The sequence below is a fragment of the Mytilus galloprovincialis genome, chromosome 5, assembly GCF_965363235.1.
Source record: "Mytilus galloprovincialis chromosome 5, xbMytGall1.hap1.1, whole genome shotgun sequence".
In the NCBI taxonomy this organism is placed as follows: domain Eukaryota; kingdom Metazoa; phylum Mollusca; class Bivalvia; order Mytilida; family Mytilidae; genus Mytilus; species Mytilus galloprovincialis.
The window spans coordinates 31,258,584-31,271,032 of record NC_134842.1 but is presented as its reverse complement, the minus strand read 5'-3'; the positions used below and the strand labels follow the sequence as shown (position 1 = coordinate 31,271,032).

Below are 12,449 nucleotides of genomic sequence, written 5' to 3'. Positions count from 1 at the left end.
CTTTTACAAAGACAGTCTGTGTTCCGGGTCAATGCACACATTAAGGAAGGACCATGTAAACTCTTTCCAATATCTATTCGGTATAACCAATTATTTTCGTCTACAATACTCTAGATCTTTTAAATATGTGATGAAGTCAAATTATGATCTAACTAATGACGTAAAATATATATATATATACAACGCTTGTGTCACTTTCTTTGTATTGCATTGTATTGGCAGCAACTAAATATTTACCAACAAGGAGATGCTTCTATAGCTTCAAAAACTATAGAAATAGAAACAATGTCGGTAATTTCAATATATTTTTACGTAATGCAATTCAGACATATATTAAGATGCAAGTTTTAATTTCGAATCAAAATTTCTTACTTGGGAGATACAAGATCTCTTTCAATTTGTCAAAAGTCTGTTTTGTTTTTGAATATGAATGTTCAGTTTTAAGCTCAACATGTTTATAAGGAGCCATGTCAGATTATGCCATCCCATAGCTGCCTTCCGTCTCGGTTGTCCGACGTTCGTCGTGGCTGTTCGTCGTCCGGTGTCCGTCATTTTTCGTTTCATTTTCCAAACTATTTCTTCATGAGAACCATATAGCCGAATTATAGACACTTTAATGTATGATAATCATGTTGTCGACAAACGATCCTTATTTTGTTCAGAATAGATTCAAAACATAGCAACCATGATAGGTAACAAGAGGCACATGTGTGCCTGTAGTGTCCACCTGAGGTAAAAGTCGCCAGTTTGCAATTTTTGTATTCACATAAAAACTTACATGTAGCTCCTATTGTTTTCAGACAAAGACTGCAAACAATAAAACCGTAAAAATCAACATTTCAGGGCAATAATCCAAAAAGGGTTCAACTCTTCAGAAATTATATATATTTTGCTATGCTTATCATTTTAGCATATCTAGCCTCTATAGTGTCCAGGTTTACAGTTAAAAGCTGCTAAAAATTGGAGAGAAAAAATATGTTTTAGAGCAAAATCTAAAAACAAATACGATTTCTTTTTAATATTTAGGATGTATATACGTTCTCTCATGCAGATCATTTTTGAAAAATTTACACTTTCAGTGTTGCTCGTATATTTTCTGAATTCGAAGAAATAGCAAGGAATTGTGTACACGGACATTTAATTCAAATATAATTCGAATCGATTGAATTCGCTACTCGCGTTCACACACTCTTCTTTTTTTTAATTCGAATTGATTCGAATTGGCTAATTCGAATTACCCAATTCGAATTAGAAATACGTTTTTGTTTATACGAATTAAAAGTTAACGTCATTTGGACAGTAAAGCGAATTTGACGCGCATTGCAATTCGAATTAGAATTGACGTTAGGACGTAAAACTTTCCGAATGCGAATCTAAACTAATTCGAATTTATTAATGCGAATCGAATTCGAATTACGTGTGAACTTCAACATTTCAGGAGCAATAAATACAAATCAGGCAGACAGTTTTTTTTAATATATTCAGGGTTGGTAGAACTTTACTAGAACTTTATGCTGGACAGTTTTTCTCTTATTGAGATAGTTTTAGATTTAATCAAATTCTAGCTTGCCCTCTTTGTTTATTTTAGACACGGCATCCATGTTGATTAACCAACCTTATGGAAAACCACAAACTTTAGTTAATCTAAACGATGTAGACAAACCCGCAGTTTCAGAGTAGAAGAATATTAAAGAATAAATAACGGACGAAGGACGGTAGATGGACTGACCATGGACGCAAAGTAATGGCAAAACCATACATGATACTTTAGGTCAAGCGAGCCAAGATGGAGTAGAACACAGAGGTAAATCTGTAGTTTGTAGCTGATAGGACAAAACTCCTACTGAAAAGTGTATAAATTATCAGAGGGTTAGATCTGTCTACCCTGTTTTAAGAATTGTATTACCCCTTTCAAAGTTATGGACCCTGACATGTCAATGTTTTAACAAATTTCGCTGGTTTTTGGCAGTAACTTAGGGACAGGGTAGTTCTTAAGCCCTCCCCCTTTTTTCTAACATCGATGAGATTTGTTATTTTTTATTTAATTTCAATCATTTCCATTGTTTTCTGTGATATATTTGTGTTTTGATTTGTACATTTACTGAATAGAAGCATAGCACAGGTATGGTTTCTTTTTACGGATGCATGTGTGGCTCCAATATGGAGTTTGTACATGTAGGAATTGGAACCCCTTTCTGCTCTTTTTAAAATTTAATATAATATTATATCCTAAACAGCGACGTAAATTAAACTGAAAACATCCACCTTTCCCTCTTTCTCCCCAGAAACCCACTAGACACGTACAGTGAAAATATGATAGAACAGTTTACCAGAGGTCCTTCACCTTTTGCAAGAAAACAACTTGGTTGATTATTTAGGTAATCACTGAGGCATGACTGGATCGGGTCCGTCTTAGGCGGTCATCGGTGCCCTCCCCCCCCCCCCCTTTTTATGAAAATTTCTGGATCCGCCACTGAATACATCCGGTTTCAGTTTCAAATAAGAAGCAAATAAACAAATACACGATCTAACGGAGTAAACATAAACAGAACCAATTGTAGAACAGTTTGGATAGGATATCTCCATTTCTAAATTCTTGAATTTTTAAGCCTTTTTAATCAGATCTATTTTTTATATTCTTTGCCAAATATTCTCCATTAGTAATATTTTTCAACACATTATATTCTGTTTTGTACTTTTTTTATTTGTTTTCTCTATTCAATACACATGTCTGTGCTTAATCTCTATTCTGTAAACCACCATCCAGACCCTCATGTTGAGGAAAGATTACTTTGGTATCGCGTTGTCCGGAATTTTATTATATGAACCTTTTGACATGGGCATTTGAAGGAAGTTTTGTTCTAATATTAATAATCATGGTTTGCTAATCACGATAATACAGAAATGAAGCACACATTGTATTTCGTCCTAGGTCCTGGTTTTACAAACACCTAATGCAAATGAAACACTTATTTTCTTTGCGTATTATGTTCGATTCGCTTGTGTGGTTGTTATTATATGTACTTTTTAGATTTATTGAAAACCTTATTTGTATTAAGCTTTATCATGTCATATGGATACATGTACATTGTACATTTAAACTACATCTATTTCATTGAAGTTTTTGAAAAGGAATTTATTTACACGTAAACATGTAAACTCTTTATCCATTAGTAACGGTTAATCGTGTTGTGTTTTCATAGGTCGTACTTAGGCTGTGATGGTGAATTTGTCGATGAGAAAACAATCCAAAAAAAAACTTCAAAGCCCCCATTGCTTCTTTAACACAGCGAGAAAATCAGGCGCCCTGATGCGGGCTTTAACTGGCATATACACATAATGTTGCACTACTTCAGCGAAGTGAATGTCATACTCAACTCCGAAGCATACAAATGAACCATAATAAAAAACACACGCACACACACACACACAGAAGAGAGGGGGGCAATAGGGGTCCGTAAACAGGTTAACAACACCTCGATTTTGGCAAAAACAGTTAACAAAAAATACAAAAATGCTGATAACAGTTAACAAACAGGGTTGAAAACAGTGAACAGCTTAACAGTTTTTTTCAGATAACAGTTTTAAAACAACACCTTGAAAAGGGCCATAACAGGTTAACACAAAAAGGTATTGCCCCCCCCCCCCCCCCCCCCCAAAAGAAGACTAACTTAAGCTAGAGGTTCTTGACTTCGGACAGGCGCGAAATTGAGGTGTACATATCAGAGGCTAACATTTCTACAAACTTAATAAGGGATACATAATATGGAGATTACAAAAAAACAATGTATTTGAGGGTTCACCTAGAAGAGCTAGACCATTTACAGTCCTTTCGAGGCTACATGTATTCTTATATTATATAATTGCAGCATATATTTGTACGTTAAAGAAAGTTCGAACTTGATAACTGATTATGGAAATAAATTCTAACTACATATATCAGGTTTATGCAGAATTCAATTTCTTAATTGTCAGCATGTTGTGTGCAAAGGGAGATAACAATTACGAAAACAAATAATTTATGAATGACATGAAGATAAAAACCTTTAAAATGAAGCTGGTTACCGCTGAACTCGCGCTTACTATACGAAAAATCATAAAAAAAGATAGAATGTACTTGACTGACTTAGTAAACTAAAATGTGACTATTTATATATCAACTTTCGTTTTCCATTACATTTAACCTCTCATTCAACAAAACACTTAATATTTTTAACCTATCTCTGTAAAATAACTTTCATATTTAATAATTATTTCGTATATATGCCCTCTTGTTCAACATTTATAAACGAAACCATTTCAACACGTTTAATAAGCAAAACGAAACTAAACTTCATCTTTTAAAGTACAGTGATGAACAAACAAGCTGTGAAATTACCACGAAATCAGAAAAATTTTGCATTTTGTTTTTTTTAAAATATGGAAACAATTGTCATATCAGGCATAAAATCATTAATTACTTCGGAAATAGTGAATTAATTGTCTACTTACAAGAGGCGTCTCAGGTCATACTATTTCCGTGTGAACTTGTTTCGTTTTCGCGGAATTTAGATAAGTTATAAATAGCAACTTCCTTGTTGAAATTATCAAAAGGGGGGTGTACATGAAAAACGAAATGAATTGTACTTAGAATAAAATCAATTGGTGATTTATCCTATAATATCAAATGTAATGTCGAAATATTTATTTAAAATCATTGATCTGAAATAGAAATTTAAATTTAAAGACTATCTCGTTATAAAAATACCATTAAGTTCATCAGGAACGATAACTAAAACCTTATTAAATAATTTTAGTTTACAAAATGGGCGCGAATATTTAAATGATTTAACGAAGAAATTATAAAACATGAATGATGAACAACACAAACGGATGAAAATCACTATGTGATAAAAAGGAATATAGTATATGGATATTGTTTCTATATTAACAAAGGTGACCGAGTGGTCTAGGTAGTTACAACAAAGGTGCTTCGCTGGCCGAGTGATCTATATAGTTACTACTGTAATCACTAGCCAGTCAACACTCAGGGGCGGATCCAGCCATTTCAAAAAGGGCTGTTCCTAACCCATGACAAAAGGGGGGGGTTCCAACTAGATGACCCCATTCAAATGCATTGATCGTCCAAAAAAGGGGGTTCCAACCCCAGACCCCCCTCCCCTGGATCAGCGCCTGCCACTGAGGTTGTGAGTTCGAAACCCGTCAGTGTGGATGCACTCGACTCCAATCCTAATTGACTAGGATTGTCAGTTTTCCTATCGAAGGTCGGTGGTTTTCTCCTGGGAGTCCGTCTTCCTCCACCAATAAAAACGGGCCCGCACAGGTGGCGTTAAAACACCAAAAATCAAATCAAATCTATATTGACAAAAAAAATGGTCTTGGAACTCGTGCAAAGAAGTATATACAATCAAACTCCCCTGTTAGTGTGCTGGTTTAACTCGTATGGTAGAAGAATCTAAAATTTGTCAAAACCTACTTTTGATGAATAATAAATTTTCTATAATACCGAACCGAACCTTTCGACTTTGGAACCTACATGTAGTAACATGTATGTGTCTGCTAGTATGAATGTTTGTTGTATATACTAACAGTCATTTCCACGCATCCGACAAGTAGACCCATTTGAAAAATACTTAAACGAATCCAAGGACTGTAGATCACTTTTTAATTGTAAATAAAATGAAATATTCCAAACTGCCGTTTTCATTCAAAAATCTGAAGATGAAATTGAAATTATAGATCAAGCAAAGAGAAGATATATAGTAGATGTTGCTGTCATTGACCCGAACGAGGATTATTTGTTTCTTTATAATCTTCTTGAAAGACACATATTTGGGATGTTGATAGTACGGATAAAAAGACCCTAAATTATTCTCTAACTGTTGTTCAAAAACTACAGCTGAAGGCAGGACTATAACATTTATACTCTCCAACCCTTTAACAGCTTCCGAATCGGCTGTTTCAACGCGATGTATGTGCCCAGACTTGAATACTTGTGATGACGGAATCCTGAGCATCATAGAGGATAAGCATTTTGTAACAATTGAAATGCTTGGGCAGTGACAAATATTTGAAATGTATACTTTCGTTAAGTTAAGATTATGAGAAAATAAAGTTTATTTAATTGTCAAAGTATACAATCAGTCATGTAAACAGTCTATTTTTTTAAATGAGTAGTTAAAGCTGTATTAAAAATGGTGCAAAGCTTTGACGTTTTGTAAAGAAGTCGGTTTAAAATAATTGAAAACTACGTCGAGTAACGTTACCAATGATTACTAAACCGAACACTGTGCGTAACGTCTATATTCTTTTTCAGAGTGAAAAGGGAAGTCATATAAAGTAAACTAGTGTCGACTATAGAGTAAAACTGTCACACGTTTTTGGTACTTGGTCGTACCATGGAAGTGATATTACTTCCATCGTACCATTTAAGACAACCAATAAGACCAAGAAACATCGACTATGTATCTAGATATCAACTTATTTCAAATGTAACAACAGTAAGGATAGTCCCATTCAAAAGTTTGACAGATTCTTATCTCATGTCGACATCGCGAAATTCTAAAACTATCACGTCTAACAATAGCGTAAGATTGTCACATGTGTGAACAGACGTAGAAACAATGAATAATTTTAAAACATGTATATAAAAATTCCTGATGGCAATCTGAATTAATACTATAGTATCTATTTGAAGTGACTTATAGGTCCATTGGGCCGGGTGTAATTTGATTGAAATATTTCAATATTGTACATATTTTGTTATACACAATGTCACTATAATAAACATATATTTGTATTGTATTGTATATTGTATAACCCAAGAGATCTGACGTAGACAAACAATTGGTTCCGGGTTTGTCGCCGTACCTTGGTATTCAATGAAATTTATGATAGTCTGGAAATGGGGTCTTAAATTTCTTGATTCCTTATTTTGTTATACTATTTTTCTCTATTTATCTTTTTTGACAAACATTTCCTTTTAAACAAAAAAAAAACATTGATCTCTACTTCTTTTTTGCTCTGGTCTATAATTTATCCATATTCTTAATTTGTGGCTCTTTACTCTGTCTCTTTTGCCAATTATTCTCTATTCAACAAACTCCTTCACTGAAATATCGGCGACTGCGCGCCTAGATTTTATTTGTCTGCGTTATTCTTACCCCTTCAATTGATTAATGCACTGCTTCTTTCTGTCTTTCAAATTAGATTTACTGTCAGTGTTGTATATACATGTATATATATTACTTTTATTGATACACGACAAAGTCAGATGAAATGAACTTTGTAAGAATTATGATTTTAAAACGTTCACATTGACAGTTAAATTATTTAGATAAACATGCATGCTGTTTGGTATTACAAAGACAAGAGGAAAGACACATATTGTTATGAAAAAGAAGTTACTTCACAATATAAGTTCCAAAAAGAAATGTGATTGGAAAAAGGTAATAAAATCATTAAAAAAAACCGAACTCCGAGGAAAATTCAAAACCGAAAGCCCCTTATCAAATAGCAAAATCAAAATTTCAAACACATCAAACGAATGTATAACAATTATCATATCCTTCAGTTGACTTGGTATATTTTCATCTGTAGAAAATGGTAGATTGAACCTGGTTTTATAGCTATATACCATTGCGGATTAAAATATATGAATATTTGTTCCATGAGGATGATGACATATTTCATTGAAAAGTTTCCTGGAGAACTTTTGTTTGGTGAAACAAATATAAGTTGACACACAAAAAAGATTTAAGAAAATATTTTGTTTTACATATGAACTACATGTATCAATCAAGCAAGACACAGCTTAATTCAAATCTCACATTGAACGTTGACTTTTTAATGTTATCACATACACATGATTAAATGTAATATGTTTTTCACGACAAGGTTGGTTTTCGTGTTAAATAGTATTACGCTCTTTGAACAAAGTTAGTATTTACCGTTATATATTCGATTATAGGTATTTTTATAATTATAAACAGCGATGATTGACCATTTATTTCTGGTGTTAAATTAGAGTAACATTTTATTCATTTATTTCGTTTAATAAGCCATTTTCTAATTTTCTCACTTTGTTGTTTTCATTTTAGTCATTTAAATCTAATAAAAGTTCTAACTACATGTATGTGCTAATTGTACGTTTACGCCACCACTAATAGTACTTTCAGAGTTAGTAATGAATGAGGAATTCAAAAACGATCTCATGAAAAGTTATAGTAAACAGCTTCCATTTGCATTTGAAAATTTTACAGGGAAAAGTGCTGAGAGGGTATTATGTTGGATATCATGTTAAATATTTCAAGACGAAAAGCGGATAACAGTGAAATTCGACGTTTCTTGACGATCTTTGGTAATGAAATGTCGGTATTCATTCATCCAAATTAGTGAAGTTGACAAAATTACCCAATTTTCAATCAAGTTACGCCCAAGGAAAAATAGAACGAAGTATTTAGATTATATTTATTATTTGATATATCACACATAATATATTACAAGCCTATTTTAAGAAGGAAATGTTTCATTTGTCGTAACTATAGTTCTATCCCCTTTTCCCCGAATGTAACCCACGGATTAAGACTTATTACCAGGTTTGAACTAAAATCACGACTAACGATTCATGTGGAGCAGAATCTGCTTACCCTTCCAGAGAACCTGAGAACATCCATAGTATTGGTGGGTATTTTGTTAAGTATTAAGAATTCTATGTTTTGTTTTTTAAGCCCGTTTACGGGACGGGACATATTATGGTATAAAGATATGGTCCGAGACCACAATTATTTCGTAGTGCATTTCTTTTAGACAATAAATGCAAATTAAAAAAATCCCACCTGCGCTTTCTCAATAAAATTTTTACAATGTGTTGTACTTTTGGGACAAATTATAACAAAATTATAGAAAACTTAATCGGCTCTAACTCAAAATATGGATAATTTTATGTTATGTTAAGGGGGTCTTGAAATCTTTTGATAGCTTCCGAAGTGCTGATTTTTAACCTTTACAACTGGACCAAATCACTACTTTACTTTAAAATTCATTAACCAAATTTTTTGACAGTTTCATTTCACCCCTTGACTTATTATTTGAGGCATAAAACATGGAGAAATATATTCGAAAAGGGTATACAAAAAAATGGCAAGTAACACACTGTCCACACTAGGGACTAAAATCAAGGGACGACAAGTGTGGTCTCGGACCATATCCGGCCGGCCGTATGTCCGTTAGTCGTCAACAAGTCGGACAATATAACTCAAAAACGTTTTAGTTATACGCATGACACTTTGATGAATTGTTTTTATGTTTTGATATATGTCCCTTTTCGATTCTAATAAATTTTAGATTTTGCGTTTACGAGATTTTGGGTGTCATTAATTAAAAAGTAGGGAATTCTTCAGTTTTCGGGAAATATTTCAAAAATGCTTTGAGTAGTTTTCTCGAAACCTTGGTGAATTGTGTACATATATCTATCGATGTGAGATCTATTTCGATTTTTATAAGGTTCTATCATTAAAAGGAGGATTTTCCAGGTTTCGGAAAAGTGCTTTTAGCAGTTATCATGAAACATCTGTGACTTGTTTAATTTATACAGGTATCTATCAAAATAACCTCCCTTACTTTTTTCATAAATTTCTGATAGAACATTGAGGAATTATGGAACTTGTTCTTTGAAAAAGTGACGGGCGTATCATGCTTTATTTGTACTGTTGTATGTCTGTTCGTCCTTTTCCTTTTTAACCATGGCGTTGGACAGTTTACTTATGAGTATGCATTTTTCATCGGTATCTTTCGCCTATCTTTTGATATGTAAATTTTGAACATAATATTTTTTATATAAATAAGACCGTTAGTTTTCTCGTTTGAATTGTTTTACATTGTCATATCGGGGCCTTTTATAGCTGATTATGCGGTATGAGCTTTGCTCATTATTGAAAGGCCGTACGGTGACCTATAGTTGTTAATGTCTGTGTCATTTTGGTCTCTTGTGGACAGTTGTCTCATTGGCAATCATACCACATCTTCTTTTTTATACTTATGCATTGTTTACCTTAAGAGCAACATTCTCTAACTTCATACAACCCTTCTATCAACTCCTTCATGGGTTAATATGTGGCTTATATCAAGGACAAATGTCCTAACTTCATAGGAACAATCAAGATTTCCCGTACTTATACCGGTGAACCCACTGTGTAGAGTGATAAGTAAATAATCATATAAGATGTATGCTTCATTATAATACATTTTGTACGTTATTCGGATTGGCTACACTGCAATCTCGCGCTATTCATTAAGCAACTTCATTACACAATAAAATTAATCATTTAAGATGACACGAGGTTCTACTAATTAAAGTGCACAGGTAAATTAAATAAAAACTTGATAAAAATCGTGTTTTAAAGATCCTAGCTAAAAAATGTAATTTTAAGTATTGAATGCTCCCTTTTGTAACTTCATAGGGTTGTAAAAGCGTTGACCGTGCGCACATTTTCAGAACGAAGCGCGGAAGCGCTTCATACAAAATGTACTTCGGTCGACGCTTTTACACCCAATGAAGTTACAAAAAGAAGCTTTCAATTCTTAATTATTCCTAGTTTGTGATCCTTTTGAATATGCACGAAATATTTGCCACGAAACATGAAACAAAAAAATAATTAGTGAGATACTAAACTAATGGAATAGACATCTGTGTCTAAACTTCACAGGGTTCTTTTGCATGTTTTATTTGTATTCAATAATAAAACAAAACACATGCGTTAGTGCTCTCAGGAACGCGAGGTTTTAAAACGCAACTATTATTAAGGAAAACAAAAGCTTTATACAAGGATTTGTATGGTGAGATGTACTATATATGTACAAATCCTTGCTTTATATAAGTGTAGAAGAAGACTAAGAACAAAAATCTTCACAATCATTTATGGTAAAGGACATTCTTTATATTTTATCGCAAAAAACGGATTTGCCAAGCAACCAAAAAGGATGACTGCGCCAGATTTTGTTTCCATCTCAAAAGTACATCGTTCTCTCTAGACTGACGCAACGCCATTTGATTCATGGTGATTATGCCCTGCCAATTCTGTATTGTATAAATACATTATATTGAAATCTCATAAATCCATTTAGAAGAGAAAAATAAATAAACAAATAAATGAATAGAGGGAATGGCTGTAATTTCCAAAGGAGCAAGACTAAGTGCATAGACAAGGTACGTGTCTTCTGCTCTGTCGGTATCACATATCAAACCTAACCATATGCAGAGTACAAATGTAGATGCAACAGTAACCAATTACAAATACATGAAATAAACAAGAAACCAACTGAGCAGTCTCCGAATGTGTGATGCGGGTTTTTCCTACTGCGTGGATATCCTTTGACGGCCTTTGTATGTTTTCTACTTTTTGGTGGGGATGATTAATCATTATAAAATTAAATTAAATTCTTAAGGTTTTTGCTGAAGAGATTGAAAAAGGAAAACATATTAACAAGATTAACAAGATGAACATTTCAAAGGTACGTAAGCAGCATAATTTATACAGTGGTTTTTATTTTTAAAACCTGTTTTACATGAAGTCAGTTAATAAAGTGGTTTATACCAGTAAAGAACAACATTATTAAATTTTTGTATCTTAACTACGGTGTATAACGCCATCTGTGGTCGTGAACTCTTTTATTCATTAAGCAGGATAAGTTCGTTTCATGAGGTTGTACGTTCGCTAATGTATTTAATAGTGTTATTATAAAATCTATAGGATTCAACGAATCAAAGTAAATGAAACATACGTTTTATGTAAATAACATCTGCAAAGCCGACTTCTACAGTAGTACACTTGTTATTGTAGGGATAAGTCATCGTTAAACCTCGTAAGTTATATTTTGTTATAGTATCAGATTTTTCATGTTTTATTTCTAGGTTTCAGAGGGGGGAAATGGGGTGTAAGGGAAGGTCGTAGTATTATTTCGGTGGATAAAATTTAATAATGGATTTAAGATTATATACCTGGTTTTAAGTTGTCACGACTTACAAAGAAAGGGTATACATGAAAAAGTAGCAAATTTACATGTAGTTTTAATTTGTCAAATTTACAGCTAATTGTTTATTTGTGTCATTGTTTACAATCATATTGACTGTTTGAATTTAACATTAAATATATTATCTAATCTATTCTTTAGCGAAAAAGAAATTTGAAATATCATGTACAATGTAGGTCTGAAATTATCATTAGTGTATATTAAGATGCAATTCATTAATTTGGCTCATTTAATAAAACAATTTTTCCTCTTTTCCGCTATTAAATACTGTTTTTTAACAAAGTAATGTTCGATCAAATAATATAAATGATGGTTAACTAATAAAATTTTACACTTGTTATTTTATTTGTCATTTTCATGCAAATCTTTACACTTTTTAGAGGAAAATGACTTTCTTTTTTTTTTATCTAGTATCTTTG

General features: G+C 32.8%; 1 long non-coding RNA gene across 2 annotated transcripts in view; it reads right to left on the bottom strand.

The window, feature by feature from the left end:
- LOC143075602 (uncharacterized) overlaps positions 1-4,788 on the bottom strand; it is a 49,226-nt gene extending 44,438 nt beyond the window's left edge. Inside the window, exon 1 of one of the 2 annotated variants that reach the window (XR_012978364.1) lies at positions 4,492-4,788. This is a non-coding gene — a long non-coding RNA (uncharacterized LOC143075602). The remainder of the gene's footprint in view (positions 1-4,491) is intronic. The other variant, XR_012978363.1, reaches the window with a different exon arrangement.
- Between the last annotated feature and the right edge of the window lie 7,661 nt (positions 4,789-12,449).